Source organism: Onychomys torridus, chromosome 2 (genome assembly GCF_903995425.1).
Source record: "Onychomys torridus chromosome 2, mOncTor1.1, whole genome shotgun sequence".
NCBI lineage: Eukaryota > Metazoa > Chordata > Mammalia > Rodentia > Cricetidae > Onychomys > Onychomys torridus.
The window spans coordinates 128,656,485-128,683,854 of record NC_050444.1 but is presented as its reverse complement, the minus strand read 5'-3'; the positions used below and the strand labels follow the sequence as shown (position 1 = coordinate 128,683,854).

General features: G+C 37.4%; 1 pseudogene; it reads right to left on the bottom strand.

Moving 5' to 3' along the window:
• LOC118578727 lies at positions 1-26,801 on the bottom strand (annotated as a pseudogene).
• Between the last annotated feature and the right edge of the window lie 569 nt (positions 26,802-27,370).

The following is a 27,370-nucleotide window of genomic DNA, read 5'->3' as shown; positions in this document are numbered from 1 at the left end:
TTACAGTCTGAAGTAAATAAATGAAACAAGCTTGATGATGAAGCCTATCAGCATACACAGGATCACACTAATATCTTCTAACCACAAAGTGTCCAGTTCAAAATGAGGATCTGAAACTGTGACTAGAAAAAGAGGAGTCAGGACAGTTGCAGCCAAGAGTAAGGCTAGACTACACATGAAAGGTAGCTTTGCTTTTCAAGTTCCTGTTACTCCATGCCTCCCACATGTACAAGAACAATCTAGAAGAAATTTGGCCTACTTGATTTTGGAGATGAACATGTTTGTGTCAGGCCTGGAAAAGGTTAAGAGGAGATTCATTCAATGCATCTTCCTAAAAAACTTCAAGTGAGAATAGTTTCCTTGTCCCTCCCCAGGTTTCTGGCTAGCCCTGAAAAAAAATCAAAAGAGACAGATAAAAAGCAGAAAAGAATAACAGATTTATTTCATCTAAGTTCTATATGAAAGAGCAGCCTTTAGAATGAAGATCCATGACTCAGGATGAATATCCATTTTTATACTTCTGTTTGATAAAGCATGGGCAGATCTGCAGAAATATGATTGGACAGAAGGGCAGACCCAAAGGGTGTGCCAGCTTGAGTTCTTTAGGACTTCTATTTTTTCCTCCCAGATGTAGAATGGATATTTTCCAGGTGAAGTTCTTATTACCTACTGCTAAAGACAGGAAGGAGAATCTTTGCCTGGCAAACTCTTTAAAAAAAAGATGTGGAAGTTAGAGCAGAGTTTCCATGTTTGGGAAGAAAGGGACTAAATTCCCGATCCAATTTGGAAAAGAGGAATTCTAGCTTTAAGGCCACCTTGAAAAGAAATGCAAGAAGGAAGAAGGAGGGCTGAGGCAAGGTGGAAAGGGCTCCAACTAATGCCATTTGGAGTCTTTTTTAGTTATAAATGCACACTGTGTTGAGGTGACAACCTTTGCATTGTCATGCTCAGAATCTCAACAATACCTACTGGGCACTAGCTACAGCTTTAGTCAGTATTGGAGCCATCAGTAAACCTGATAGATGGAATCCTCTGATGTAACACTCCCCAAAAATCTTACAGTTTGATTGAGTTAGTAAAAGGACAATAAAATGACAAGTATTGGCAAATGTGTGAATAAATGAGCATTCTTGGCCACTGTTGTGAAAATGTCAAATCTTCAGAGCATGGCTTGTTATATGCTCAAGAAAAAGCAGAATTATCATGTGGTCCAGAAACTCTATTTTTGTACATATGCCCAAAAGAATGGAAAACATGCTCTAGAAAAGTTGTCTGTATGCCCTTGTTAACAGAAGTATCAAGGTCAAAAATAAAAAGATGTGCAATCTACACTTTTATTTTTTAAGTATAAACCATTGGGGTCTACAATTCTACAAATAGAAGTCAAAATAACATGTAAAGGAAAAGAAGCTTTGTTCAAACTATAGTGTGGAAGAAATAAAATATTATAGATTCGGTTTGATTGTCAATTTGTTTATAAAGTCCATGACTTGAGATTTCATGTTTATAGCAGGGTCTTTTGTAAAACAAAAAGATATTATTTTTATTATAGTAAAGGCTCTGGATCTTAAATTTATCACATTGATCATTTTCTACTTTATAATTTTGTAAAATTAAATATATTTATATTGTACAAGTTTCATTATCATTTATCTTTAAATGCTTTTATTAAAATTGAAATTGAGATTCTATATCCATCAAACAATAATTCCATCTCTTCTCCTACCTCTAGCTCTTGTAAACTTCCACTCTACTTTTTATATATAAGGTCTGGACTACTTTAAGGGCCTCCTAATAGTGGAATCACACAATGTCTTTTTATGACCAGATTATCCTAATGAGTATAAGGCCCTAAAACTCATTTATGCAGATAATATATTGCCCAATTTGCAATGTACTCTCAATTGTTTTAAGGCTATCATTGAATGAAAAACTCTTCTAGGAGTTCAATGCAGCCTTGTGATTCTGCATTATGATTTGTGGCTATACCTCTGGCTTACTATAATACAGTAGCAGTTCTCAACCTGTGGGTTGTGACCATTGGACAAAACATACTTCCAATGAAGTCCTCACAAACACCCAATTTTTGTTGCTGCTTTGACATAGAAATGGTGGGAAAAAAAGGTTGATTGTTGAATCTACTTTAATCCAAAAAACAACTGTTAATCTTATATTTTACATTGGTATGAATTTTAGTTTATTGACACAAACTTAAAGTCAATTTTGTTATATTTTATGTATATTTCTACTCTTATTGAAGGTGTTATGCTTATACAACTCATTTGAAATTATAGTATATTATTAAGAAATACAGATTAATAGTCATCTATGATAATCAAACTTATAGCCATGTTAGTTAAGTTTTCTAGGTATACAAAGATACATTTCAATTATGGAATTTAAAATATTTTAGGAGCTTAAACTTTTCTACTCCTAGTACCATGAATTACTTCAAGAGCATATTGGACCTTGAAGAAACTTGTTATGGAGTTTGCTTACAATGTAGAGAAGGCTAGCCATTTGGGCAAGAAACTGCACTTTCCTGAACTGTTTGACATGTTGTATAAACTGCACATGCAGGACCCAAAGGAACATGACCACTGAATTTTATTAAAACAAGGAGAGATGGTCCTTTAGGTTCCTGCTTCACAAAGAAACTGCCAGACATTCTGCAGTACACAAAGGAAAACAACTGATGAATTTTGACATTAAGCAGAATAATCCTTCAAATTTCATGCTTCACTGAAAAGTATGCCAGAGACTCTAGGCCTGTAGGTAGAAGATAGATGCCCCAACATTGCAGAGGAACTTTGAGTGACTGTTCAGGCAGCCAAATGTATCTGTCATTTCTAGAATTTTGGAAGTTGCTGACAATGCACTTCCTGTTTACTCAGATAATATTAATCCTTCTGGAGTCTTTGGTAGAGTTGAAGACAAGATAGTTATAATTATAGTTTTCCTTAGTTATGATAAATGGTAAATTAGATATAAAATTTAGACTCACAAAAATAGGATAGATATTTTCTTTAATTTTGCCAAATATAAATTGACTAGATATCATAGCTATAATTCTTGCTTGATGACTGTTTTGTTATATGTAATTTTACTATGTTAAAGTAAAAATCTTCCTTTTTGATTAGACAGAAAATAGGAAGTGCTAGGTGATGACCTTTCTGTACGCTGTGAATATGTGTTGCTACCATTGGTTAATAAAGAAACTGCTATGGCCTATGGCAAGGCAGAATAGAGCCAGGCAGGGAATCCAAGCAGAGGGATAGGAGAAGAAAGGCAGAGTCGGAGGAGACAGGATCCAGCTGCCCAAGGATCAACAACATGCCAGCAGACCACTAATTCTACAGCCATATGGCAATAAATAGGTTAATAGAAATGGGTTAATTTAAGACGCAATACCTAGCTAACAATAAGCCTGAGCCATAGACCAAACAGTTTATAATTAATATAAGCCTCTGAGTGTTTACTTGGGGCCAAGGGGGTCTGGAACACAGAAAAAACTTCCATCTACACTACTTCATAAGTATAACTTTGCCACTGAGCCATGTCTCAGCTCCTAAGTCCATTGGGAATATGTGCTTTCTGATGGTGAGAACCACTGCAGCATAGAGAATTATTTAATCTCATTGTTCTGTGCCTTGTGTACAAATTTCATAAGGACCTTAACTATAAAAGGGATGACAACACATTTTAAACATGTTTTCCTTATTTTTTTTTAAATTTCCCCCTTTATTTTAAACTCAGTGATGAAAACAAAGAATGACTCTAGTTGTCTATTGTGGTGGTTTGAAACAAAATGCCCCCCCCCCAAAGCGTGGTACTATTAGGAGGTATAGCCTCATTGGAGTAGGTGTGGTCTTATTGGAGGAAGTATGTCACTGGGGAGGTAAGCTTTGAGGTCTCATATCTGTTCAAGGGACTCCCAGTGAGAAACACTACTTCCTGTTGCCTGAAAACCAAGATGTAGGACACTGGGCTACCTCTCCAGCACTGTGTCTGCGTGTATACTGCCATATCTCACCGTGATGATAATGGACTGCACCTCTGAACTATAGGTGAGCCACCCCAATGAAATGTTTTCCTTTATAAGAGTTGCTGTGGTCATGGTGTCTCTTCACAGCAACAGAAACCCTAAATAAGACATCTATGAACAGTTGGAAAATTAGCAAATTTTGACATGGGTGTCAAATTTTGCTTTGCAAGAATGTCTAAAAGAAATATTTGAATTCAAAAGTATCTTTTCACAATGGACGTGTGTTTTTAAATTCATAATATCCAAAACATTGCTCAAGTATAGCATTTCACTATGACAATTACTATTTGAGTTCATTTTTCTTTTCTGACTATATTTATTTTAAATTGCAATATTATTTGAAAAGTTCATTTTTGATTGAAAACAATTTTTCTTACAATAAATTCTGATTACAATTTTCCCTTCCCAACTACTCCCACCTTGCCTTCAACCTCACCCAACTCCAAGCCTTCTTTCACTATCTGATTTTAGAAAGGTTCATATGTGATACAATATATTGTGATCATTTTATCTAATTGTTCTCATTCTTTTCCACTCTCTCACTCCAACACATTCACTCTGACCTTTCCAACACAACTCCCTCCAAACTTCATGTCTTTGTTTTATTTTTTTGGCAAACCAATGAGTTTAATGGATGCTGTCCATATGCAGTGTGTGAGGTCACACACTGAAGCAACCACCAATGGCCACACTTCCAAAGAAAAACTGACTCTTTCTTGCCCAGCATCCATTAACTGCTAATAGTGTCTCAGTGAGATATGGAGCATGAGAAGCTCCAATTGCAAATTCAATGCTGGAATTTTTAACAGGTTTGATACAAACTCAAAAATTTTAAGATAGTGGAACTAGTTAGATGGCTCAGCAGTTAGAGCACTGACTGCTCATTCAGGGGACCTGGGTTCAATTTCCAGCACCTACATGGTGGCTACTAACCATTTGGGGAATCTAACATCATCTTCTGGCTCCCATGAGCACAAGGCATGAAGGCAAAACAGCCATACACATAAATAAAATTTAAAAAGATAAAAAGTTTAAGATACTAAATGATTATCTCCTTTATGCTAAAAGAATAAACCAATCAGAACAATTTATTAGATAATGATGACTGCTGAATTTTTCCAGGAAAAAATCCACTGTGAATTTCAATGGAATTCTTTCTCTTAGAGCAGAATAAACAGCTGCATCTGCTATTAAAGCCTATAAAAGTTAAACTGGAATCTAGACGTTTTGGCATGTGTTCCCATGGCCTATTTATTGACCCTATAGTTCAAATTCAAGTAACAATTACTCCTCTTTTGCTAAATGTTTTAATTTACTGTTTGAAGAAGACTTTTACAGCATGGGACCAGCCTCTTGCTTACATACCTCTTTGCTTTAGGTGTAAAATGAGCATTACTCCTATAATTGCACACACTGATGTCAGGAATAGCACTGAGCCCTTTAACCAATAAGAAAATCTCTCAGTGATGATACCTAGAGGAAAAAAATATAATTACCATTTGACATTTATATGGAGACATGCTACATTTGATTTTTTTTTTTTTTTTGGAAACTGAGGATCGAACCCAGGGCCTTGCACTTACTAAGCAAGCTCTCTACCACTGAGCTAAATCCCCAACCCCCATGCTACATTTGAAAAAAAATGTATCAAGAAAGCAAGAGTTATTGTGGGTATATGTGTTTATTTTTTAAAGTTTCATTTAAATTTTTTTCGTTTAATTTTCAAGAATATTATATAATTATAACATCCCCCCCCCTTCCCTTTAAGAGGAACTATTTCCAAGATAATGTGGAAATAAATACAGAAGGGAATGTCAGGGTATAAATAAGGGCTACTTTTTAATGCTGTCTCCTTGTATTCATACATCAGGGAAAAATTCAGAAGTAGAATATAAGATGATAGTAGCAAAGGCGTAGCTGTTTTTAAGGTGGGGCAGGATTGGGATTGAGACTAAGCAGAAGCACAGGAAAGTAGCTAACCTTTACTCCATCTCACTTGCCATGAGTAAGCCTTATTAAGAGCAAAAGATAGAGTAATGGAATCCTCTTTACCACCTTTTCTGGGTTTGAGAGGATAGGTCTGAAGTCCTCTGAACTGCCAAAAAAAATTCAATTTCCATAATGTGAGAACTTACTATCATAGGTAGTTTCCATTTGTCTGCTAGAGAGCTGTAGTCTCTGTGGTGGTTGGAATGAGAATGGTTCCCATAGACTCATATATATATCGGTTCTCAGTTGTTAGAATTTTCAGGAAAAATTAAGAGGTGTGGTCATGTTGGAGGAGGTGTGTCACTGGTGGAGGACTTTGAGGTTTCAAAATATATTCTCAATTTCTATTTTCTTTCTTTCTCTGCACTGTTTATTTGCAAATAAAGATGTAAAAATCTTGGATAACGTCAATAAGAAAAAAACTTCTGAGAAAATTGATCTCTACAGGGTATTATCTAGTATAAAAAGGGTTGTGAATTTCTGGCTTTTAAATAAGTGGTCCCATGCCCCGAAAAGAAAGGTTGGACATGGCAGCTGATTCAGTCAGATAGCAGCGTTCAGAAGGGAAGCTAGAAATCTACAAGAGAAAACTCAGATACTTCAGAGAAATAGAGGAACATTCATACACAAATCCTTAGGTGATGAACATATTGCATTCCTTGCAGGAGATTCAGAGGGCTGGAATGTGCTCTTGAAAAATAAAACTGTGGCAAAAATGTACACCAGTTTGAGCATTTTAATTTTATTGTCACATGTACATCACATTTAGTAATGAATGTCTTTAAGATGTTTACTTTCAGATATATCATATCCATTGACCACATGGTCCCCCCCCCCACACACACACATACTTTTTGCCTCTGCTTCAATATAGGATCCCCCCAGACAATCTTGCTTTTCTTTTTCTTTTTCTTTTTTTGAGCTGAGGATCAAACCCAGAGCCTTGAGATTGCTAGGCAAACGCTCTACCACTGAGCTAAATCCCCAACCCAACTGAGCTAAATCCCCAACCCCAATCTTGCTTTTCTATTCATCTTGCACATATTTAAAATGTTTCTTGTATCTATGCAAACTCTACAATCCACAAATGAGGAAAATTGTGATATCTGTATCATTTCTGAATTATATTAGTTAAAATATCAGTTTCCTGGTTCATTCATTTATGTTCTATCAATGACAATTCTGTTCTTTATAACAGAATAAAACTCCAGCATGAATGAGTATCATATTCTCATACATTTTTACCTGCTCCTCTGTTCACAAACATTAAAACTGATTTCATACTTGGCAATTGTGAGCAGTGCTACAATAAATTGAGATGCACAATTATCTCAGTTTTATGATGACTTGGAGTCTCTGGGAGTAACACCAAGTACCAGTAATACTGGGGTATATAAAGTTCTAATTTAGGTGTCTGAGGTATATTACTGTATGATTTGTCATGGGAGAAGTGACAAATAACAACTCCAGATATGAGATCTACAATGAAACAAAGAAAGTATTTCACCAAGTCCAGTTTAATGGACTAGTGAGTTTCCTGGGATTGCTTGCAGGAACATGGTTGACTCAAGGGTAACTATATAACTAAAAGATCTTTCCCAGTATGAATGGCGAGTCATGAAATTTGCTTCCCTGGAGCTCTTTGCTTAACTTATAAGCAACTTCCACTGAAAATATCTTCTCCCCAGAATTTGTTTAATGATTTTGTAACCAATAGTGAGGATGAGAACTGTGAAATTTGTAAGTTGTCTGAGCTTCCTGTTCCTTTTAAATTTCCTTGTCTTCCTAAGTGTTATGAGTCTTCCTTCACTCTCCAGGAAAAAAAAAAATGTTTCTAGTTGAAGGAGATATCCATAGAACACTCCATTCCTTTCTCTAGCCCTTGTATTCTTTTGATGCACTCTTATGACTTTGGAGAAAGTTGTATATATGTCTATTATTTTTTCATTATGGCTAAAATTAGGGTCACTATGTTATAGCAAAAGTCACTTATTCTGAGGAGCTTAGCCACTTATGGGTCTACGTGGGGAATGCAGAAGAGAAATTTCCTCTACATTCTATTAGCATACGTATTGTATGGGTAGAAACACTCATGTTTAGAATACAATTTAGTAGGCACTTCAGAACTCTTTATCAAAACAGTAGTAGTTGACATAGCATTGTCTGGTGCTATGAAACCCAGCAATCAGTGTCCATCTATGTCTTCTTCCAATATTTATGTTAGATAGTCAAAGGGTGTAGTATCTTTATCAACATGCATTATCATATAGTTTTGACACAATCAACAGCAGTATAAGCAGCCTTTGTCATTTGTGAGGACTTAGGACTTCATTGGCTCCTAAAGTGTTCCTACAACAATATATCCTTTTGGCTCCTAGCAGTGTCCTTTTGTTGGTTTTTACTTACACATGGTGGCTTGCAAAAAGTTCCTTAACTGTTTTTTTTTTTTCAAAGACGTTTTTCCAAGTCTATAAGACACTTGTGAATTAGCCTTAAAAAATCTGATTTCTTTTACAGAGGGTAGACACTTTAAGGGCTCACTACTGTCCACTTCAAGCAAGTCAATTACTTCTAATGAGCTAAAAGAACTCACAGAGAAAACATGAGCTGGGATGAAATTATGCATGAGAAGATCCTAACATTTGTATCAATTATTTCATTACAAAAAGCAATGTTGGTACAAATACATATACAGGAGAGACTACCCATCTAGCCCTAAACAACTCAATCATATCCCATAAGCCATCTGTCCCCATGTCCTGAGTTTCTGTTTTTGCAGGGATCCTGTGGATCTTTCTACTCTAGGTGGCCTCCAGCCAGTGTCATTTTGTGCTGTACATCATGGTTCTTGTTTAAGGAGGAACAGGGTAATATGTAGCCTGCTGTGCCTACTGCTGCAGCTGGCTCCCTGGCTCTGACTAGCTCTTAACCAGCAACATAAACCCATTTTTTCATCAACCATATCTGGTTATTGAAAGATGGTTGATGAAAATCTTCACTTGTAGTTTACTTATTTCATGGGAGAAACATACATCACATATTCAGGCAGAGAATAATTGCCTTTCTCTATGACAAACTCAATAATTTTCATCTGCTGCTTTATCATTTATGCCTCAAATAAACTTTTTCTCAGTCTTTTAAGCCTTCTAGAAACTCACAGTTATATGGCATTTGATATTTTGATGAAATTTCCCTGAGCATTCTAGTTGTCACATTTGAATTTGAGTGAACATAGCAGTAAACCCCAAAGAAGAGAAGTACACACACACTACCACCAAAAAAATAACAGGAATGAACAATCACTGGTCATTAATATCCATTAATATCAATGGACTTAATTCACCTATAAAAAGACACAAACAGAATGGATACGAAAACAGGACCCATCTTTCTGCTGCATACAAGAAACATACCTCAAATTCAAAGATAGACACTACCTAAGAATAAAAGGATGGGAAAAGACTTTCCAATCAAATGGTCTTAATAAGCAAGCAGGTGCATTCATCTTAATATCCAGCAAAATAGACTTCAAACTAAAATCAATCAAAAAAGATCAAGAAGGGCATTATATACTCATTGCAAGGAAGATCCACCAAGATGAAGTTTTAATTCTTAACATCTATGTACCAAACACAAGGGCACCCACATATGTAAAAGAAACATTACTGAAGCTTAAATCACATATAAAACCCCACACATTAATAGTGGGAGACTTCAACACCCCACTTTCACCACAGGAAAGATCTGCCAAATTGAAACTTAAACAGAAAAATAAAGGACTTAACCGATGTTACAACTCAAATGGACTTAATATCTACAGAACATTCCATCTGAACAAAAAAGAATATACCTTTTTCTCAGGACCCCATGGAACCTTCTCTAAAATCGGCCACATACTTGGCCACAAAGCAAATCTCAACAGATATAAAACAATTGGAATAACCTCCTGTGTTCTATCAGACAACCATGGTTTAAAGTTAGATTTCAACAAAAACAAAAATTAACAGAAAACCAACAATCTTATGGAAACTGAATAATGCTCAACTGCATCACCAATGGGTTAAAGAAGAAATAAAGAAAGAAATTAAAGACTGCCTAGAGATTGACGAGAATGAATACACCACATACCCAATCTTATGGGACACTATGAAAGTAGTGCTAAGAGGGAAATTCATAGCACTAAACGTCCACATAAAGAAGTTGGAGAAATCTCACACTAGTGACTTAACAGGACACTTGAAAGCTCTCGAACAAGAAGAAGTAAAGTCTCCCAGGAAGTACAGATGCCAGGAAATTATTAAATTGAGAGCTGAAATCAATAAAATAGAAACAAAGAGAACAATACAAAAAATTAATAAAACAAAGAGTTGTTTCTTTGAGAAAATCAACAAGATAGACAAGTCCTTATCCAAACTAACCAAAAGACAGAGAGAGAACATACAAATTAACAAAATCAGAAATGAAAAGGGGGACATAACAATAGACAACGAGGAAATCCAGAGAATCATCAGGTCATACTTCAAAAACCTCTACTCCACAAAACTGGAAAATCTAAAAGAAATGGATAATTTTCTGGATAGGTACCACATATGTAAGTTAAATCAAGACCAGATAAACCATTTAAGTAGTCAAATAATCCCTAAGGAAATAGAATCAGTCATTAAAAGTCTCCCAATCAAAGAAAGCCCAGGACCAGAAGGTTTCAGTGCAGAATTCTACCAGATGTTCAAAGAAGTCTTAATACCAATACTCTTTGAATTTTTCCACACAATAGAAGCAGAAGGAACATTACCAAACTCCTTCTATGAGGCTAAAATTACCCTGGTTCCTAAACCAAACAATGATGCAACAAAGAAAGAGAACTACAGACCGATCTCCCTCATGAACATTGATACAAAAATACTCAATAAAATACTGGCAAATAGACTCCAAGAACACATCAAAACAATTAGCTACCATGATCAAATAGGCTTCATCCCAGGGATGCAAGGGTGGTTCAACATACGAAAGTCCATCAATGAAATACACCATATAAACAAACTCAAAGAAATAAACCACATGATCATCTCACTAGATGCAAAAAAGGCATTTGACAAAATCCAACACCCCTTCCACCTCCTCCAAGGCAAGGTCTCTCCTGGGGGGTTAGCCCAGCCTGGTCCATTCATTTGAGGCAGGTCTTTGGGATTTTTAACTGCAGAAAGATATTTGATTGTAAAGGCTGCTGAATTAAACCAAGATATGTACTTTAAAGGTATCTTGACTTCAAAATTTGTCAAGGATATGTTGTTTTGGAAAAGAGGTTGTGCTTTTCTTTTCATAGAAGATGAGAAGCTGTGGATTCCTGCCAGATTAATATGGTTCTATCAAGGAAAACAACCTGAGAGGTGTCCAGATGATCCAGCATCAAGAACAGTTTCAAGGCAACTGGTGTAGAGAATGCAACCTCATAGACTATTCCTGTCAGGACTTGACCATAATCCTAAAACTTTCTTTGTGTCTTCAGAAGACTACCAGCACCACCAATCAGCAGTAAGTAGCCTAGAACACTATACCCAAATTCTCAAGAAATGGATTATGGATGATTGTCCTTATTTGGGGATGGGTTACAAATTGTTGTTGGTCATAGTCAATCTCTTTCTAAAAAAAGAAAGAGGTATATGATATGTAATATAAATGTAGTATATAGATCTGATAGGATGGAAGAGTAGATCATTGAATCTAGTTTGAAAGAGCAACAACTTGTTTAAAATGTTTTACATTGCTATGGATTTTAGTTTATTGATACAAATTTAGTTAATTTTGTTATATTATATATATTTCTACCCTTGTTTAAGGTATTATGTTTATGAAACTCATTTAAAATTGTAATGTATAATTGAGAAATACAGGTTAATAATTTGTCATCTATGAAAATCAAATTTATAGTCTTTTTGGTTACGTTCTCTAGGTATACATAGATATATTTCAATTAGGCAGGTAATCTTCAAATACTTCAAAGACCTACAGAACATGGCATTTAAAATGTTGTAAGATATTAGACTTTTCTGAACATTTGAGACATATCTGCTCCTACCAACACCAATTTACTTCAGAGAAGATGATGAGGATCTAAGAAACAACTCCATATGGATTTTGTCTTTTTTAGTCATTTGGGCCAGAAACTGCTCTTGCCTGTACTGTTTGACAGTATGTTGTATAACCTGGACATGCAGGACCCATGGCAAAATGACCACTGAACTTTGCCAAAACAGGGTGATATGGCCTTAAGGTTCTTCCTTGTAGAAGAAATTGCCAGACATTCTATAGGACACAGGGAGAAGTGACTGATGAACTTTGCCAAAATGGGTGGAATAGTCCTTAAAATTTCCTGCTTCACTAAAATGTCTGCAAGAGAACTGTAGGCCTATTGTCTGAAGATGGATGCCCCAACCTTGCAGGGCAACTTTGGGTGACTGTCCAGGCAGCCAGTTGTCTCTGTCATTCTAGATTTTTGGAAGTTGTTTACAATGTTCTTCCTGTTTACATAGGTAACATTATATCCTTCTGAGGTCTTTGATGTAGTTGAAAACTAGATAATTATAATTCTAATTTTTCTTGATTATGATAAAAGATAAATTAGATATGAAACTTTAGACTCACCAATATAGGATAGATGATAGAGTATTTTCTTTAGCTTTTTCAAATACAAATAGACTAGATAATGTAACTGGTAATTCTTGCTTGATAACTCTTCTATTATATGTAATTTTACTATGTTAAAGTTAAAATCTTCCTTTTTGATTAGACAGAAAGGGGGGAACTGCTGTGGGATGTCTTTCTGTGTGCTGTGAATATGTGTTGCTATGATTGGTTAATAAAGAAGCTGCTCTGGCCTATGGCAAGTCAGGTTATAGCTAGGCAGAAAATCCAAGAGAAAGATAGGAAGAAGAAAGGGAGAGGTGGGAGAGATACCAGCCTCCCACTCAAGGAGCAACATGCCATTAGACCAGTAAAGCCTCGGAACTCATGAAGAAAACATATATTAATATAAATGGATTAGTTGAAGATATAAGGGCTAGCTTGCAAGAGGCCTATCATAGGCCATAGCATTTGTAAATAACATTAAACCTCTGAGTGATTATTTTATAAGCAACTCCAGGACCACAGGGTTGGGAGATACCAAAGAAAACTTCTGATTACATCAATCCTTGATACTTAAGGGAATCTTGTCTTAAGACTGTTAAGTGTTTCTAGTATCTCTTGTAAGTCAATCCTTCCAGATTGATGTCCTTATATTGCCTCATGTTATGCAGGATGGATAGTTACATTACTGTTTCTCTAGTACTGTGAAACTTACATTGGTCCTATCTGCTCCCATATCCTGCAGTTTCACAATCCAGGTTCTGAGAAACTCAGTATTTGTTTGTATGTTTTAAAGTCTTCCCAATTTTAAGCCATATAGATTTTAGCTGATCATAATTTTGTTGCCTTTCCTCTCCATGATATTGAAATCATACTTGATGCATATATTCTATCACTGTTACCTCATGATTTTTTTTTCATCTTTTGATTTTTTTACAGTGACTTCTAAGTTTTTTGTTCTGAGGGAGAGCTCCTCAGCAAAGATCTAACTCATTCCCTGCTTCCAGCTGTAAGAAATTGCACATTGACATCTCATCCTCCCTTTGTTTCTCTTTTCTTGTCAAATCAAAGACTTGTGTGGAGGATTGCAACATCCTTACATCTTTTTGTATAATCATTCCTCACTCATGTGAGGAAATTACTTCTGGGCAGACAGATGAGCCTCCGTTTAATGTCTTATCACTCACAGAAAAGGCATATAACTGCTAACAAAGCTTTCTTATGAAAGAAGTATCTGTTACTTTCAGAGACTGCAATATATAGTCCACCAGGCACTTGGGGTGCTTCTCAATACTCAACATAAAGCTGATCCCATTCATCAATGAAGTATTCCACCTGATGCCATGTAAAGAGAGATGTCCACACATAAGAACATCCTTCCCCCAAAATGCTCTACTCTCAGATATCTCAGTCTTTGTTTCATGATTTATAACTCATCATAGTGAACACACAACTTTCACTACAGAAAAGAAGCTCATCATTCCATATCACATGGGTGATGTTATTGATATTGAAATTGACCTGCACAGATGCCTTACCCTCAGACTGATCACAATTAGATAAATCAACCTTATATTGTACACTGTATGCACTAGAAATCAATTCCTCCCCAACAATTTCTGGGTAGACAAAGAACCAAAAATTTTTTCACTTGAACAGGCCACTCATGACAGAATGAAGATTCCACATAAGTGATTAGTGAACAAATGAGTTTATTTGGGATTACTCACAAGATCATGGGTAAGCAGTTAATTACTAGAATCCAGATCATCAAAAATGGATACTACTGAATGGCTCACTTCAGCATGGGTTATGACATACACTAGTTACATCTTAACATCTCCCTGGTCAACTTGGATGTCAATCAACATACGTCAAAGGTGTTTCAACTTGATTAAGTAAAGGCAGCACCGGCTTTTGTAAATAGTATTGTGAGAAACTCCACCATCAGAAGCAGAGAATATAGGACTAAGAAGTGGGTAAGATCCTACATAACATGTGACAAAAGAGTTTAGGATTTCCTTGGCAGACTAGTTTGGGAAGCAATGGCTGAATAGCTTTAGCTACTTCCCCTTCTTCCACTTTTGCTCCACAACACAAACCTACTTACCATATATGAGATAATGCTGAATGCAGTATGTCACAAGAAAGGCTACTGACACAGATGCTATTATATTCAGAATCCACATCCAAACACTTTTCTATGAAAACAGTTCACCTGAAACATGAGTCACAAATCTTATCATTGAGAAAACTTGGCTTGTACATACCTAGTTAGCAATGGTACTCATCTGAAGCTTGTTACAATTTAAGAGTCTACCACCCTGGAATACTAGGCCTACACAGGTGTGCAAAAGCTGTTATGATGGACTGGGTAAAGATCATGCCATGATACAGATATAGAGATATAGAATGGCACAATAGGTAAAAATGAGACTAATAAGAAAGGAAGCAAAGTTTGGTAAGGAAACAGAGACCCCCAGGTGAGTGAGGCAGGCAGGTTGTATGCTTCAGGTTGGTTATCAAGATAATACTTATGAGGAAGTGAGATTTGAATGTCAAATTGAAGGAGATAAGGAAATTTAGTTGAATTTACATTACGCTGTAAGAAGAAACAACTAGAAGAAAAATCTGAAGGCTGAGCTCATCAACATGGATGTGTAAATATTTGAGATGGAGAAGGAGAACATTAGGAGGTGAGACTATGAAGGTAACAGGGGCACAGGTAACTAAAAAAAAAATTGGAGATAGTTACCTATAACTAAAAAGGGAGCAATTTCAGGGTACTTAACAGAGATGGTATTTTTAAGTAATTTGTTCTATATCCTATTTTCAGAGTATACCATCACAAACTGGATAAAAAATTGGAGAGTTTTAGGATGCTATAATTCAGACTTAGATAGTGGTAAGAAATGATGAAGGAGGATCCAATTATTAATCTGATTATTTTTCTCTCTGATACATTCTTTTCTGACCTGCTGGATTCCTAATTTCATTTTAAATTCCTGATTCCATATCTACACCAAATGTAGAGTCACCCCTCACCAAACAAACTCCTTATAGATAGGAATCTTCTTGATATAAAAAATATTCAGTGCTCTGTTCAAAACATCTCAACTCTAGCTTTTGTTTGTTCATGTCTGTATAATCTCAAGGCCTATATTGTCACTGTGAGGACATCCTTAGACTTGTTCTATAAGTGTGACCAGAGTGAAATTAAATTGTCTCTTTTTGTTTTATCATCAGATTTTATACACATTTTTCTCTTTAGAACAGATGACTAAATCTGGATCATTGGAACCACCATAGTCTGGGACCCTGAATCAGACATCTGTCTTGGGACTCCAGTAATAATGAGACCCTGGTATATTTTAACTGTAGAACTAATACTGTTTCTCTGTATATGTGAATATGATAGAAAATGGAAGCCACAGGTGACTTTAGTGATTTAGTTTTGAGAAACTGAAAATATGAAATGTTACTTCAAATCACTAAATTAAGCAAACTTTAGAGTAACCATGAGTTTAGATCTTATTGTGCTCATTTTATATTTATTAAACTTTTGGGTTGACTTACAAGTTTTCAGATGAGAGCAGAAGGAGGGAGGAGATATAACTTAAGGAAGAGTGAGAGTTCTGGTGTTACTTAAAGCCATGAGATAAAAGGAAGTCAGAAGAGAGTAAGGCCTCAAAAGCTATGCCTTGGAAGCTTGGATGTCAATATGCCAATTAGTTTTGTTGACTTGACACAAACTAGAGTCATCTGGGAAGGAGAAATCCCAATTAAGGAATTTCATCCTCTGATTGGACTTAGACCATGAGAGCAGGCATTTTCTTGATTGATGATTGATGTGGTAGGATCCAGGACCCTGCAAGTGTGTGGTGCCATCCTTCATCAGGTATTCCTGAGTTGTATAGGAAAGCAGAGAAAGCCATTGTGAACAAGCCAATGAAAAGTGTTCCTTTGTGGTCTCTACTTCAATTCCTGCCTCCAAGTTCCTCCTCGCTTCCCTTGATGAAACACTAAGGTGTAGAAGTGTAATCCAAATAGACTCTTGTCTCACTCCAATTTGTTTATGATCATGATGTTTTATCACAGTGACAGAAAAGGAATCTACAATAGTCAAGACTATAGATTGAGAACATAAACACATCAGAGAGAGTAAGAGAGACAACAAACTATATGTTGAGGAAGGCCGAAAAAAGAATGCAAGCCCTGAGGAACCAAATCAAAGAAGAAGTGATACATAAATATGTGTGGCAAACATTTTACCTGATAGGATAATATTTATGCTTTCTTCTTGGTGAGTTAGACGGTTTTGAAGATAGCAAGTGACATTCCTGTGGGAACTGGCTTCAATAAAAAGGGCCATTTTAATGTTGAACAATTGTTTCCATCCTGTGAATGGGATTTTGATGTTGCTGGAATGACCTCTCCTTTGCTGTCTCTCCATTCCATATGAGGCTGTGGGAACCAACCTCCTGAATGACACTCCAACATTACACCTTTGGTATTAGGGGAGTGCATAAGAATCTGTATGTCTGAGCTTGTAACTGGTTGACAAAAAAAGAGGAAAACAGTATTGTTAGGTATAAATGTAAGAGGAAATGATGGAAAAGTAGAAGCTCTTTTTGGTTTTTAACCTGGTTTCAAAAGATACATTAATAATAAAAACTCTATACAATTCTGGTTGCCTCATGAAAATGTTAAGAACCACATGGAAAGGCTATAGTTCACAGTCAGCAATCTGTCCAAACTAAATCAGCTGAGAAAAGACCTGTTTCATTTGTTTATTCATTTATTTAAAGCATATTTTAGGTTATTTACTGAGTCTAAGAAATTAATCTACACCTTTGGATTATGGTGAACAAAAACAATCAAGATTTTGAACCTTATAGAATTTATCATTTAAATTTTTCTTTGATCATAGTTACTAGTTATTTTGAGCCACTGTAAATAGATTATAAGAATGAATTTCCATATAGCACAACTGTGGAACTCTACTTGAATCTTTGTGTATGTCTATAACAGGTAATTTTATAATTTGGGAACATTTGCAAGTAAAACTATTTGGAGAAAAGGATATACTGTGTGACATAAGGTAGCTCCCATTGTCACTAAAACAAAAGGAGGGATGATGGAAGAGAGGGAAAGATAGAGGAGCAAAGTGTTTGTTATTGTTTTGCTTTTCTTGTTGTTATCATATTTTCAATTAATATTTTAGTTCTTTTTTTTAAATTTTCCTTTGCAGAGGTGGGGGTGGGCAGCTAGCTACAAGGATACAGGGCCAATACTGAGAGACTGGTAGGTGAGTGAGCCTGGAGTGGATGATGTGAAATTCCCAAAGAATCAGTAAAAAATTATATTAAAATGTGTTTAATATAAAATAGATAATACATTAATACTGTTAAAGGTACATGTTAGTTTAGAGAAAATGAACATGTATGAAAATTTTCAGCATATTTTATGAGGACTAAAATTTGCCTAATGTATAGGGCAAAAGAAAATAGAGATTAACACTTTGCTCGGCCTGGAAGGATGGGACTGGACCCGCACGAACTGAATCTACCATGTTGAGCTGAATACCCAGGGGAGTCTTGGCCCTAGAGAAGATGGAAATGGGGGGAGGCTTTGGGGAAGGTGGGGGGGGGGGCAGGAGGGGGAATAGGGGAACCCTTGGCTGATATGTTAAATTAAATTAAATTTTAAATAAAGAAAAGAAAAGAAAATGGAGATTAAAAGCACTGTACCAAAGCTGCTCTGTCTAGTAAAGTGTCCCAGAAATAACACAAATGTTATATATATATGTGCTAACACAGTTGCTTTTAGACCCATTAGACTACTGAAAATGGCAATGATTAGCTTTTTGTCCCATTAGACCACTAAACTTACAATGAGCTACATTGTCTAATTCTGCTCTACACTGCAGAGGTGAGTGTCACATGACAGCCAATAAAGATCATTCAACTGAGTCTAGAGTCCTACATGTATGTATACACATTTATAGAATTTTTCAGTTTCTTTTAAACCCTTAACCTTCATACAACTCCAGGGAGGCTACCTAAAAAACGAGACACTAAGAAAGACACAGGAATTGCCCAATGACAGAGAAATGGATGAGATCTACATGAACAATCTGGATGACAGTGGGGGTAATAAAGGGCAAGGTTTGATAGAAAGAGAGCTTAGGGGAGCAGGAGATCCCAGCTGGATCAAGAACAGAAAGGGAGAACAAGGAATAACAGACCATGATAAATGAAGACATGAAAACAAGAATAGGCAGAGTGCTGGAGAGGTCCCCAGAAATCCACAATGATACATCCTCTGTAGACTGCTGGCAATGGCCAAGAGAAAGCCTGATCTGACCTAGTCTGGTGATCAGATGGCCAAAGACCCTAACAGTCGTGCTAGAAATCTCATCCAATAACTGATGGAAGTGAATGTAGAGATCTTCGGCCAGGCCCCAGGTGGAGTTCCAGGAGTCCAATTGTCGAGAAAGAGGAGGGACTGTAAGAGTGTGAAGTGCCCTTCATTACTCCCACTGTCGTCCAGGTTGTTCATGTAGATCTCATCCATTTCTCTGTCATTGGGTGATCCCTGGGTCTTTCCTAGGGTCCCATTTTCTAGGTAGCCTCCCTGGAGTTGTGTAGCAGTCAAGTCATCTTAGTTTTACATCTAATATCCTCCTATGAGTGAGAACATACCATGTTTGTCCTTCTGAGTCTGGGTTACCTCACTCAGGATGATTTTTTCTAGATCCATCCATTTGACTGCAAACCTCATGATGTCATTGTTTTTCATTGCTGAGTAGTACTCCATTGTGTATATGTACACCATATTTTCTTTATCCATTCTTCAGTTGAAGGGCATCTAGGTTGTTTCCAGGTTCTGGCTATTACAAACAATGCTGATATGAACATAGCTGAGCAAATGCCCTTGTGGTATGATTGAGCATTCCTTGGGAATATGCCCAAGAGTGCTACAGCTGGTTCTAGGGGGAGATGGCTTCCCAATTTCTAAGGAAGCACCATATTGATTTCCAAAGTGGCTGTACAAGCTTGCATTCCCACCAGTAGTGGAGGAGAGTTCCACTTGTTCCACATCCTCTCCAGCATAAGCTGTCTTCTGTGTTTTTGAACTTAGCCATTCTGACAGGTGTAAGGTGGTAACTCAGAGTCATTTTGATTTGCATTTCCTGGATAATTAGGGATGTTGAGCAATTCCTTAAATGTCTTTCAGCCACTTGAATTTCCTGTGTTGAGAATTATCTGTTCAGCTGTATAGCCCATTTCTTAATTGAACTGTTGGGCATTTTGATGTCTAATTTCTTGAGTTCTTTATATATTCTGGATATCAGCCCTCTGTCAGGTGTAGGGTTGGTGAAGACCTTTTCCCATTCTGTAGGCTGTCGCTTTGTCTTGTTGACCATGTCCTTTGCTCCACAAAAGCTTCTTAGTTTCAACAGGTCCCATTGATTGATTGTTTCTCTCAGTGTCTGTGCTACTGGTGTTATATTTAGAAAGTGATCTCTAGTGCCAATGTGTTCAAGAGTACTTCCTACTTTCTCTTCTATCAGGTTCAGAGTAACTGGATTTATGTTGAGGTCTTTGATCCACTTGGACTTATGGTATGTACTCACTCATAGGAGGATACCAGATGTAAAACAAAGATTACTAGACTGCTACAGAACTCCAGGGAGTCTACCTAGAAAACAGGACCCTAGGAAAGACACAGGGATCACCCAATGACAGAGAAATGGGTGAGATCTACATGAACAACCTGGACGACAGTGGGAGTAATGAAGGGAAAGTTTCGAGGGAAAGAAAGCTTAGGGGAGCAGGAGATCCCAGCTGGATCAAGAACAGAATGGGAGAACAAGGAATAACAGACCATGATAAATGATGACAATATGAGAACAGGAATAGGCAGAGTGATGGAGAGGTCCCCAGAAATCCATAATAATACATCCTCTGTAGACTGCTGGCAATGTTTGAGAGAAGCCTGATCTGACCTGGTCTCCTGATCAGATGGCCAAACACCCTAACTGTCATGCTACAACTCTCATCCAATAACTGATGTAAGTGGATGCAGAGATCCTCAGCCAGGCCCCAGGTGGAGCTCCAGGTGTCCAACTGTTGAGAAAGAGGAGGGATTGCAAGAGCATGAATTGTTGAATCCAAGATTGCAAAAAGCACAGGGACAAATAGCCAATCAAAAGAAAGCACATGAATTATGAACCAACAGCTGTGGAGCCCCCAGCTAGATCAGGCCCTCTGGATAAGTGAGACAATTAAATAGCTTGATCTGTTTGGGAGGCACCCAGGCTGTGGGACCAGGACCTGTCCTTAGTGTATGAGCTGGCTGTTTGGAACCCTGGGCTTACACAGGGACACATGCTCAGCCTGGAAGGAGGGGACAGGACCTACCTGTACTGAATCCACCAGGTTTAAATGAATCCCCAGGGGTGTCTTGGTCTTGGAAGACATAGGAATGGAGGGGAGGGGCTGGGGGGAAGGTGGATGTAGGGGCGGGAGGGAGAGGACAGGGGAACTGATGTATAAAATTAAAACATATAATAATAATAATAATAATAATAATAATAATAATAATAATAATAAAAGAGTGTGAATTATTGAGACCAAGATTGGACAAGCACAGGGACAAATAGCCAAACTAATGGAAACACATGAATTATGAACCAAAAGCTGTGGAGTCCCCAACTGGATCAGGCCTTCTGGATAAGTGAGACAATTGAATAGCTTCAACTGTTTGGGAGGCCCCCAGGCAGTGGGACCCACCCAGACCTGTCCTTAGTGCATGAGCTAGCTGTTTGGAACCTTGGGTTTACACAGGGACCCTTTGCTCAGCCTGGAAGGAGGGGACCTGACTTGCCTGTACTGAATCTACCAGGTTGAGCTGGAATACCCAGGGGAGTCTTGGCCTTGGAGGAGATGGGAATTGAGGGGAGAGGCTGGGAAGAAGGTGGGAGTCGGGGAGGGAGGGGAGAGGACAGGGGAACCTATGGCTGTTATGTAAAATTAAAACACAAATATAATAAAACTATCAATAAAAAATAAAATAATTCAGAGTAAAGAAAGTAGCTTCAATGCTATATAGTTGCCTTTATTTCAAATATAACATTACATGTGAGGATAGTGATGATTGTATCTAAAATTGTTTGAAAAAAGATTTAGAAAAATTAAACAAGTGCTAAGTAGTCAGTGAATTGATTTGGAGAGAAATGGAAATAAGTATTATTAGTAAAAAGAATTTCTTTCTTTCATTAAAAATTTTCACACAATATTTTTTGATCATATATTTTCCCTGAAATTCTTCCCATGTCCTCTTCACCTTGATACTCACCCAACTTTACAGTAAGAAGCATGTTTTAAAAATTCAGTTTATTTGGAAGATTACTAAAGTGTTGATAGAGGTATTTGAAAAGGTAATAAAACAGCCTAAATGGTAGCTGATTATATGTTAGAAATATAACAATGTATATAGGAATAATAAGAAAGTATTTACTAATAGAACTACTCTGCACTGTAGTAATTTTCATTTTTGATCTTCCATGACATCCAATTAAAAAACTAGTCTGGTGGTGGTGGCACTTGCCTTTAATGCCAGCACTCAGGAGGCAGAGACATGTGGATCTCTGAGTTCCAGGCCAGCCTGGTCTACAGAGCAAGATCCAGGAAAGGTGCAGAGCTACACAGAGAAACCCTGTCTCGAAAAACCCAAAAAATTTAAAAAAAACATTAATAGTGAGAAGTCATTTTACTAATCAAACCATATAAAAAGGGTCAAGCACTGATAATTTTCTGACCGACCACTCAACCCTACATAGGCTTTAAATTATGGGTACACAACAGTCTCAGATAGGAATCCATGCCTACATGTGACTTTAACCTCTGTAATATGCTCTTCATAAAATTCACCATCTTTGAAGAAGCAGCGGTATGGCCCATCATCATCAACAGTCACATTAAAAATTCTGAGGGTCACTTTTCCTTCTCCAATGGCATCTTTCAGGAGTTCAGTCCGCTCCACATACTTGGAGATAGTTTCTCTATGCAGATCTTTACCATCCCTGTACAGGCGTACTGGCTGCATATAATGGTTCCTGAACCAGCGAATCTCCATGTGCTGTGCATGTTGTGGTGGAGACAACTGACAGCTGAGTTCAAGGGTTCCACCCAGTGGGGTCAAGACTGGCCTAGTCAATCCAGTCACTGTGAATTCCTCTGTCAAGGAGAATAATCAAAAGACAAGAGTGTGAATGAATAAATACATTCACACCTTTTGTTGTAATCATTCTTTCTGTAACCCCTCTTCTGCATTCTCCCCCCTCTCAAATATCCATATATATTTCATGGAAGGTCACTTTGTTTATCCTGAAGGCATTTTAATTACTAATTACTCAATAGATACTAAAGCAGAAAGTGTTACTACGAATGGTTAAGACAATTTTAAGGAAATATTGGAGATGTTGAGTCACTTCAAGACAGGCTGGATTCAAGATAAATCAAGGCAATGTGCAAGTCTGGGTCAGGGAAAATTTAAATATGAGTAGATTCTGTCATGTAGTGGAAATTTTGCTGAACTCAGGCTCCAGGGACAGTAGGGAATAAACAGCCAGTGTGTCTTGTGATGCACACACAAGGTTTGTAGATGAGAGTGTGGCAGGCACTTTGTCTTAAATCCTCCACCTTTTATATGATACAGATGAAGGGGCTACCACCTCCCTTGGTCTGGTATGTTCAATAACAGGCCTTCATTTTATGATATAGTTTTAATATTTCCATGTGCACTTGTGTTCCTGATCCACACTGATAACTTAATAGATATTATTTTCTTTATTTGTATGATTAAGCTATTTGTAGTTTTGTTCCTCATGATTCATATGGGATTGGTCATGATTCTATACTTGCACAAATGTACACAGTTATTCTGACTCAGCTTGTGCACTCAAAATTTAACAAACTGCTGCACTGTGAAATGGAGTCACTCAGGGTAATACTCAGCTTGAAAGCTACTGTTTCACATGATGTAGAGTAGAGCAGGGCATAGCCTGGACTCTACAGTAAATAAAGATGAAAATTAGCTCAATATTGTGACATTAGAATATTGTGAATCAAAACAACAATAAGCCATCAACCAATTACTAGAATAGCTGAAATCTAAAACATTTGACAACACAAAATGATGGCAAAAGAAGAAGACAGTAGGACTGTTATTTATTGTTGGCAGCAATGCAAAATGATTCACACTATGGAATACAGTTTGCTACTCTCTAACAGTGCTGTGCTAGATGTGGGATTATAATAATTTATTTCCATAATCATGATTCTGTATGTAATCCAAATGAATTATAAAATACATATACATTGAAATTTATACAAAAATGCAAATAATTTCTTTGTTCTCAGTTGCTTAAAAAATGGAGCAATCAAAATGCCCTTTAATAGGTGAAGAATATAACTCTGGTTCACTCATTCAATGAAATATTATAAAATTAATAAAAAAAACTTGTGCAACAGTTACACAAATGTTAGTGCAGAAGCCAACCAATGTTGATGGGATTTAAGACCCACTCCATGAGACAGAAATTATCCCTGATACTCCTAAAGTGGTCAGAACCTGAGATCAGGTAAGTCATGTGCCTCAGGGAGAAACACAATATTACTAATCTGTGAAAGGAATATAGAGATAAAGTGACTCCTAATGACATACTGCTATACCCATCGATCAATGCCTTTCAGTAGATGGAAATCAACACATAGACCCATGGTAGAACAATATGCAGAGAGTAAGAGACTTTGGAATACTAAATGCTAAATGATACGTCTTCATCAAACCACTCTCCCTTAAGACTCAGGGAACTATGCAGAAGAGGAGTCAGAAAGCGTATAAGAGCAAGAAGTAGACCCTGCAGTCTCCACACCCTGTCCCCACACTCATCTGCCAGAGACCCCAACCACTTCCTGAGACTCAGAGAACAACCCCCAGCTCCCTTCTGCCCAGGAACTCCCATCTGGACCAGAGGTGAGTGCCTGGGGTTATAGCCAGAGAGGCAACTGCCCCTAGGTCCCACCACTGGACACAGGCCATCCCTGGAGGAACTGACCAACATGGCCCCAGTTTCCAGCCAATCAGCAGACACTGCAGGAAGGCTCCCCTTTTCAAAGACTGCAGGCAGACCCTGGAGTCAATACACCCTGCCCCCACACCCATCTGCCAGAGACCCCAGCCACTTCCTGAGAATGAGAGATCAGCCCCCAGCTTCCATCCTGCCCTGGAACTCCCATCTTGACCAGAGACCAAAGGAACTCCCATCTGGACAAGAGGAGCTCCCATCTGGACAAAATAAGGAGACCCCAGGGACTTCCTGAGACTCAGAGTCCAGCCCCACAGCTCCTATCCAGCCAGCACTCTCATCTGGACCAGAGCTCCCATCTACCCCAGAGATTCCATCTGGACCAGAGAGAGGCTCCCTAAATCTGTCAGCTCTCTCTGGACCAAGTACACTCATAAGACCAAGAATGAACCCAAGAGGAGATGGGCAGATGTCAAGGCAGAAATACATACAACAAAATAAAGAGCAATACAGCATCACCAGAACCTAGCCCTTCTCCAACAACTAGACCTGAATATAACAGAATGGAAGAAGAAGAAGAAAACAACCATATAAGTAACATCATGAAGAGGCTAGAGCCTTATATAGAAGAAATCAAAAATAAAGTAGAGGAACAGACCAAAAAAAAAAAAATGGGAAGAAAGCTATAAAAAAAACTAGAGGAAAGGACAATTAAAGCAGAAGAAAACAATAAGTCCTTGAAAGAAAATAATGAAAAAGCAAGGGAGACAGTCCAAGACCTGAAGAGGGAAATAGAAAAAATGAAGAAGACACTAGCAGAAGGAATGCTGGAAATAGAAAATCTGAGTAAGCAAACAGGAACTTCAGAGGCAACTATAACCAATAGAATGCAAGAGATGGAAGTGAGGATCTCTGGTGTTGAAGATATGGTAGAAGAAATAGATTAATCAGTCAAAAAAACACTAAAAAAAAATTACAAAGTCATGACCCAAAATGTCCAAGAAATTTGGGACACCATGAAAAGACCAAACCTATGAATAATAGGGATAGAGGAAGGAGAAGAATACCAACTCAAAGGCACAGAAAATATATTTAACAAGATCATAGAAGAAAATTTTCCCAACTTAAAGAAGGAAATGCCTGTGAAGATACAAGAAGCCTATAGAACACCAAACAAACTAGACCCCCCAAAAAAGTCCCATTGACACATAATAATTAAACAACTAAATGTACAGAATAAATAAAGAATATTAAGGACAGCAAAGGAAAAAGGCCAAGTGACTTATAAAGGCAAACCCATCAGAATAACACCCGATTTCTCAATGGATACTTTGAAAGCCAGAAGGACCAGGACAGACATAATGCAGACACTAAGAGACCATGGATGCCAGCCTAGACAAATATACCCAGCAAAACTTTCAATCATCATAGATGGAGTGAACAAGACCTTCCAAGACAAAACCAGATTTAAACAATACTTATCCACAAACCCAGCCCTACAGAAAGCACTAGAAGGAAAATGCCAACCTAAGGAAGGCAGATACTCCCATGAAAACACAGGCAATAGATAACACCACAGCAGTAAACCTGGAGGAAGAGAAGTACACACACACTACCACCAAAAAATAAAAATAACAACAGGAACGAACAGTCACTGGTCATTACTAACCCTTAATATCAATGGACTTAATTCACCTATAAAAAGACACAGACTAACAGAATGGATACGAAAATAGGACCCATCTTTCTGCTGCATACAAGAAACACACCTCAAATTCAAAGACAGACACCTCCTAAGAATAAAAGGCTGGGAAAAGACTTTCCAATCAAATGGTCTTAAGAAGCAGACTGGTGTAGCCATCCTAATATCCAGCAAAATAGACTTCAAACTAAAATCAATCAAAAGAGATGATGAAGGACACTACATACTCATCCCAGGAAAGATCCACCAAGATGAAGTCTCAATTCTGAACATTTATGCCCCAAACACAAGGGAACCCACATATGTAAAAGAAACATTACTAAAACTCAAATCACATATAAAACCACACACATTAATAGTGGGAGATTTCAACAACCCACTTTCACCTCTGGACAGATCGGCCAAATTGAAACTTAACAGAGACATAATGGACTTAACTGATGTTATGGCTCAAATGGACTTAATCGATATCTACAGAACATTCCACCCAAACAAAAAAGAATATACCTTCTTCTCAACACCCCATGGAACCTTCTCTAAAATCGACCACATACTTGGCCACAAAGCAAATCTCAACAGATACAAAATAATTGGAATAACCTTCTGTGTTCTATCAGACCACCATGGTTTAAAGTTAGATTTCAACAACAGCAAAAACTATAGAAACCCTACAATCTCATGGAAACTGAATAAAGCTCAACTGAATGAACAATGGGTTAAGGAAGAAATAAAGAAAGAAATTAAAGACTTCCTGGAGATCAATGAAAATGAATACACCATATACCCAAATTTATGGGACACTATGAAAGCAGTGCTAAGAGGAATATTCATATCACTAAAGGGTCACATAAAGAAGCTGGAAAAATCTCATGCTAGTGACTTGACAGCACACCTGAAAGCCCTTGAACAGGAA